A 7,714-nucleotide genomic window follows, 5' to 3' on the forward strand; every position below is an offset into this window, starting at 1 on the left:
CATTGAAATTTAGAGAGAACGCTTTCCGGGAAGAACCGGACAACAAATTACTTCCTCCCAGATACACCTCGCGAAATAGTCACTATGAGAAAACTCTAGAAATTAGGGCTAATACAGAGGCTAACCGACAACCGTTCTTCCCATGCGCCATTCACGACTGGAACAGGGAAGGGGGATCCGTTAATGATGCCAGAAGTATCCTCCGCCACACACCGTTAGATGGCTCGCGGAATATGATGTAGATGTAGATTTTTCACGTTAACAAACATCACGACAGGTGTAAGAAGTGATAAGCGACAGATAAAAATCTTACGACTGATCAGGGCTCGAAAACCAGGTTTTCTGTTGTCGGACTTAGCCAGCGGTCATCTCAGAAAAGATGTAGTTTTCTGAAAACGTATGAATCTTTTTGAAATGCTCTTTATTATAGATTCAAGTTTGCAATAGGCATAGCGCTGTTGTTGTAACTACGCAACACATTTTCACACCACGAGGTACTTCTTCACAGCTGACTAGTTAAACTTGAAACGATTGCATAGTTTCTAGTAGCTCCTACCCCATCATGACGGTTAAACAAATAGCAGTATAGTCGCTACAAGACACACAAAACTTGAACCTGCAGCGTTCCTCCCACCCCTTTCCCCCCTTCCACATGTAATCTGGAACCTTCTGGACGAGTGCTTGCCCCAGAGATGAAAGGCACATCGTTTAGTTAGTGACTTGGTGCAAGCCACATTGAAAGCTTAAGTAAGTCTGAAAGACGACCACAAGTACTGTATGCCCACAGATGTCAAGGACCACGTTTTAATATTGTTAAAAAGACAAATTAGGACGTTACGCAGTCTTACAACCATTTCTTCATATCTTCGTACAAGAAAGGGATAGGACGAGAAGTGGCTGACATTCGTACAAAAATACCCTCCTCCATCAACTCCAGGCAACAGCCTTGCCGCAGTGGATACACCGGTTCCAGTCAGATCACCGAAGTTAAGCGCTGTCGGGCATGGCCAGCACTTGGATGGGTGACCATCCGGGCCGTCATGCGCTGTTGCCATTTTTCGGGGTGCACTCAGCCTCGTGATGCCCATTGAGGGGGTACTCGACCGAATTGTAGCGGCTCCGGTCAAAGACAATCATCATAACGACTGCGAGAGCGGTGTGCTGACCACACGCCCTCCTATCTGCATCCTCAGCTGAGGATGACACGAAAATCGGATGGTCCCGATGGGCCACTTGTGGTCTGAAGACGGAGTGTCTCGCTCTCCCATCAACTCCATAGTGGCTTATAGAAAAGATACGAGGGGAGGGTCTCACCTACCTAGATAGCTTAGTGGTTCGCGAGTGTGCCTGCCGCATGCAACATACTGTATCCCTGTATTGCCAATGATTTTGCGTCACGCTGAAAACTGCAATGAGTTCAATTCAGTTTTACGTCAAAAATTATGGAGCAAATGTAAAGTGAAGCATCGGCTCCAGTTTCTGAAACTGGCATTAATGATCTGCAGGGTTGTGTGCTAATCACATACACTTCCAATACTATTCTCTAATGACGCTTTACGTAGAGGATATCTGTCGTTACGAACTGGTACCCTGGCCTTGGCGCGGTTTAGTCCTCCTTTCTGTTAATTTTGTTAATTCACTGTCAAGCACTCGCTCCCTGGAGTAACTAACATTATGGCCCCATTAAACATTGTTTCTAGAGTAACGTTTATGCTGAGAGAAATTCTGAGGACTTGGGCCGTAACTAATCTGATTCCAGTGGTACGGCTTCGTCGCCGGATTGGGACGTGAATCCCAACTGGCAGTGACTCCTGGCGGCTGGCATACTGTGTACTGCCGGCTTCGGCCTTCGTTTCCAGCGGTCATTCTGGCACCAGCACGTTCCTAATTGGAAGTTCATCTGCGACCGTGGGGCTTCACTTTGCTCCACCAGTGGACGCTGCGCAATTAAACACGACCGTAAACTCGAGCCGGGTAAATTGCTAAGTATTAATTACGTTAGCTTCTAATGGCGGCGATAATTGCTCCGACTTTAATGAGAATCGAGGGGGTTGCCGCGTGCAGGATAAGTAGAAACTAAACCGGGACTTTCTGAACCGGGGATCAAAGACGGCGCCGGACTTGGCGGTCTAGCGTTTCACTCAGGGGGCTTCTGTGGGAAATAGCTTCGCTGCAGCAGCGTCGAATGACGCGTGGCAGTGGGCACGGCCTCCGACAGTCGATGTACAACAGCTCCCAACCATACATGTTAATTTATAGTCTCTTATGAAATTGCTTCTTGGAGTTAAAACATAGTTAAAAATGTTAAAAGTGTGATTATTAAGTACTAAATTGAAAAGAAAAATACTTCTTAGAGAAACAGTGCGACTTGGCAGTACGCCATACTTTTTGCTTCTACATGAAATAACAGCAGGAAATTTTGAGATCTTCGAAATGAAATTAATCAAACGTGTCCGGCAAGGTATCATTAAAGTGAAAGCCGGTCCACGTAACAAAATAATAATTTTTATGTGCGGTAATAATTGGCTTTTTACTGGTCGAACTACTTCATCTCACTCGGAAGATCGGAGTGTGAGGGCAAAGTAAATTTAATACCATCACCAATTTTTCTGCAAATTTCATTGTCAAGTACTTGTACCATTACCTTCTTTCTGCGTAATTGTTGTGGTGTAGAATTAATTTCGTTATTTAGTATAAGTCGGTGTCGATTGCTATGTGTGGTTTGCAATAAGCGCACAGGCGTCACTCGCAACCTACAGCGATGATGATGTACGTAGCAGTTCTGAATATTGCTTTTCGAGCGCCACGTATATTTTTGAGCGCCGCCGGAGTAAATGCGTCGTAAATACACGTAGCTTGACTTAATCTCAATACGCAGGTAAAATGTTATTTATTATTAATGGGAACGTTACGCTCTATTTCAATGAATGACAACGTAACGCAACCTGTAAATAACCCAGCAATAAATAGAGCATGAAATGATTTCCTTTCCCTGCAAATAACCTAATGTTACCCAGAAATAAAGAATGGTACAAACACGTATTATTGAAATAATTGCAAAGAGTTTCTTTAACATTATCACTTTAAGAACTGAGTTAACTTTTAATCCTTTGAAGTAACTGAAAATATTTTAAACCACAGGTGAAACCCCACCTAAGCCTTGTGGTGATAAATCTCTGAATAAGTTTCGTAATCAAAAATATTTACTAACTTTAACATTGAAAACTGACTGTAAAAATTCATAAAAGCACTTAGAATTATTAACCTTTGCGAGTGAAGCTCGCAAACACAAACATTCTTTAGCACATTTAACGGCGGACTCAGCGCCACCGAAACAGTCGAAGCCAGAGGGGGAATCGACAGCAATTTTATTATTCTCTTTGAATAAATTTGACGTGGAAGGAAAGGTATTTTTGAAAGGAAACATAAGATACGTTCAATTAACAATATATTGTAACCTTAAAGTCATACAGACCGCTATTTATGCATACATCGATCCACAGGAGAGGAACAGAGAACAAACAGCGGCGAGCAACATGGCTCTTGTGTCTATATATTACAATTGAAGCTCCATGCTTTCATGGAACGTACTGAACTGTCGTATTTCCTATCTTTGCGATTAATGGAACATATTTACAATATTTGTCACAAAATAGTGTCTGACTTGACAAAATGACTTATAATATTACAGGCATTATTTTGACCGTTCATATTACAGTCATATCAGTTGAATCAATCGCGTCATACAATAGATAGACTTCAAGGTGACGTCACATACTACAAAGTAAAAGTGTGTATTACAATCACTGCCCGTCATAAGGTAGATATTTACTGTTTTAGAGGAGAGTCGTTACACATGTGCGGTATGGAATCCCATTCTCCAGAGAAGCCTGAAAACAACACGTGTTACCAGTTTTACGTGATCCGTTGCCAACTTAACTCTTCACTCCATTATTTGTGATACCTACATAATTTCAATGCATCGTCTGCAAATAAAAAAACGGTTTAAAAAAGTTATTACGAGTGTCCAGCTCATCCCCATAGAAAATACGGGGTCTTTCTCAGGTATCGGAGTGAGATTAAAGTTTGAAATACATGTTACACTATGGCAGAAAATGGGAAGTAACAGGCCCCACACAGATTTCAAGATATAGAGTACATTATAAATAAACGGTTAGAGCTGGTAAAAATGTATCGAAGTCACTATTATAGTTTTTAAATACATCTGCGATTATTTTACAGCGTAAATTTTAATACATACCACACATTTTTTTGCTCTAAAAGACGAAAAATATCTCTTATAACTGAAAAATCTGTTGGCCGCTCAAGGCTTGGACTCGAGGAAGCAGTGGACAACTGAGCGCTATTCTCTCTTGACGCAGTGAAGTAACATGAGCAAGCAGGTAGCCGCCACCGAATCCGTCAGACTGTGGTCCACTATTGTAACCATCATTGGACCATCCACCACTGCGTCCACCGCCACCGCCATATCTGTCACCCCCTCCCATTCCACCACCCCCACCCCACCTATCTCCACCACCCATACCGCCACCACCACCTCCCCATCGGTCACCGCCACCACCACGGCCATTCTCCCATGGATCAGCACCTCCCCAGCCACCACCTCCACCGCCACCAGCACTTCCACCCCAGTCACCACGTCCTCCGCCCCAGCCACCACCTGCACCACCACCAACCCCACCTCTGCCTCCACCTCCACGGCCTCCTGGAGCATCACCTTTGGGTAAGGCAATTCACTCTGGACAGACATGCATTAAGGCAGAAGAAAGTGGGCCTGAATGACGAAGCTCTGATATGCTATGAAATACTACTGCGAATTATTTTGAGCACAGATCGTCCGAGTAGCCAAAGAAATTAACATTATAGGTGCTTTATCTTCGTGTGACATGGACTTAAATGTCAGATAAAAAGATACTGAATTCTTCGTCGACACTAGACAGAACATGACAATTGTCTAGAAAGGGAAACACTTACCTGACGTTCTGCAACTATTATTTACTTTGCCTTGAGGAAGGCAAAACAAAGATTATATTTTATTGACTAGACACAAGACTTTCAACTTTAGTCTTCTGGAGTGCTGCTGCGTGTATGAGATCTTCACCAGGCAGGATTTCGGAGGCCATCGAAAACGTTCAAAGAAGGGCAGCTCGTTTTGTATTAATGCGAAACCGTTGAGTTACAAATAGACGATATAGATGTACCTCATTTGCCAAAAATAGTTCCAAAACCCGAAATGCATGTTTCTAATGCAGTCGCATCGGTGGCTCCATGTTTACTTCCGAATCTATGCGGTGAAAAGGGTTATTGCTTAGAGTCCCGTTTGACCAGGGGGGTCAATGGGTCACATATAGAGCCTACAAAATAAATAAATAAATAAAATGAACAAGTTTTTTGCATTTCCGCATTTCTTATCGAGGTATCTCTATGCATTAAATAGTTGCATCAGCTTGTAATAGAGACGTTGTCTGGAACGACGATTTAAATGAAATCCAAATCAGACAATAATTCTCACGTATTAAGCTATCACGGCATATATCCTGAAATCACGTCTTTTGTATTTGACTGGCATTTAGTCCATGTACGAGAGTTTTAAATGAATAAAAAACTATTTAAATGGCTGATGCTCTGCATCCAGGTCTCAATGTATTTGAGTTAAGTCGTTGTTCCACAGAACACCCCAGTTGTGTTTATTTTGAATTGCCCTGTATTCCAGAAGTAGAGTAAATGAAATACTACGTCTACATAAGACAGAAAGCCGTCCATCGCAACAGGGCACGCTAAACTAAGTTCCTTTATTTCTGTAGGAAACCTTCTATAAATCTAGTAGCTACAGGTGAGATCAATTCTTGAACTGGTACCTTGCTTTATCAAACGCTATCGATGACTGCCTTGGCACAATCTAAGACCATAAAGTGATGTTTCCGGTAGATGTATACTTCATTTATAAGAACGTCACGCCTCACACAAGAAAAGTGACTTTGTTTTACAACGGCAGAACTAATTAAGCGCAGGCCATTTTCAGACGTTACTGACAATGGCATGACTACACGATAAATGAAGGACAAAATCACAATTATTATGAAAAAGAAATTATAACCTGAGTAGGGCAGGTTCTGATATAAATTACATGATGGTTAAAACAAAATGGATCATAGTGTAGTATGCGCTGGCAGAAAAAAAATAGAACAGCCAGGGAAAAATATGTTTTTGACAGAGGTGATTACTTCTTCTGATTCTGTAAAATATTATTTACATGTTATATTACGAAACATTTTTGTGTGTTAAGACTGCTCGTCTATCCTTGTACAAAGGTTATCGACACAATCAGAGCGCTGATTCGTCGCAGATGGCGTTTGGATTGGCCGTCTCCGTCAAGTACAATACGCATTCAGATGTGGTTGAATATTCCCGCCTTGTGCAGAAAGTTCGTCTCCCCGTGGCTGCCGAAATGGTAATCGGATTTGGAGCCAGGAAGTTTCACAACGGAGTTGAGACCAGTTCTGGAGTCCTGCCGGTCGTATTTGTAAAGCTGCTGAATGAAAGACGCGCAGCCGAGAAATTTTGCAAGTATTTAACTCCTCAAGAAACAGCTACGTGTAATGGTTTCTAATTTTGTTATTATCACCACGTTAAAAGTTTTTTTTTTAGCTGAAACTTTAGAATTGCTAAGTTCCTTTAACTGAGGCATTATTAGCGTTTGTTTATGGTCATACTGAAATTAAAATTGCTTTATCGGAATTCTTTCTTAATGATGAGCCGTCCATCGCATGCGCCCCTTAGTGACGTTCGAGATTAGTACGCTATGTGCCAGTCGGAGTTTAACACGCTCTGTTCTCTCATCATCATACAACACGATGATGACAGAGCAATATACACACAGATTAGTCACCTACACGCAACAGGCACACGTGATACACAACTATCACACATCGCGATGGAAGGAAACCCCTTCCGATTATGTGGCTTTACATGTCCCCCAGATCTACCTTACGACTGTCTCTTTCTTCTTCTAAAGTGAATTAAAAATCTCATGTTTCATAAACTGAAGCATTTTGCACTTCTCCACTGTTTTGGTGCGGCACAAACAAGACGAATTCGGAAATAGCACATACCATAAAAATATTACAAAGAAATATTAGTACAAACCTTGAATTTAACAAAGTGTATGTTGCACATTAATGAAAGAACAGGCTGGAAGAGCAGATAGCACAGAAATGAAATTTCTGACAAGCGTGTTCAGGTGTATGTTACTCGGTTGGAAAAATGATGAAGACATCAGAAGGAAACTAAAGATATGTCAACCTCAGTATAGACATAGTAAAACAGTAAAAGAAGTGGAGGACTGACTGGGATAAGAATACCAGAAATATTGCTAAGCTACAGCGCAAAACAGAAAAGAAAGAGCACTGGGGGACTGTGAAAAGTTTTTAGCATGGGATAATTAGGAAATGATATGAGGAAGGAAACACTTGCCTGATCTTTTACGATTATTACTTGCCGACTACAAACTGGTTTTCAGATTCTTAGGTAGTTGTCAGGCTAAAAACTTAATATCGCAACAGCAGATAAAATAACTTGCGACTTACACAGATACTACTGACACTCTTACAGAAGTGTGATTGAACCAACTGAAATTGTTCGTAATTGTAGTCCCTAATGCAGCTGCACTTGTCAGCATAGTAATTTAATATAA

The 7,714-nt window shown here is 41.7% G+C and overlaps 1 pseudogene; it reads left to right on the plus strand.

Moving 5' to 3' along the window:
• The first annotated feature begins 936 nt into the window (after positions 1–936).
• On the plus strand, positions 937–1,054 carry LOC124724808 (annotated as a pseudogene).
• Positions 1,055–7,714: the final 6,660 nt, after the last annotated feature.

Source organism: Schistocerca piceifrons, chromosome 1, assembly GCF_021461385.2.
Source record: "Schistocerca piceifrons isolate TAMUIC-IGC-003096 chromosome 1, iqSchPice1.1, whole genome shotgun sequence".
NCBI classification, from domain to species: Eukaryota; Metazoa; Arthropoda; class Insecta; order Orthoptera; family Acrididae; genus Schistocerca; species Schistocerca piceifrons.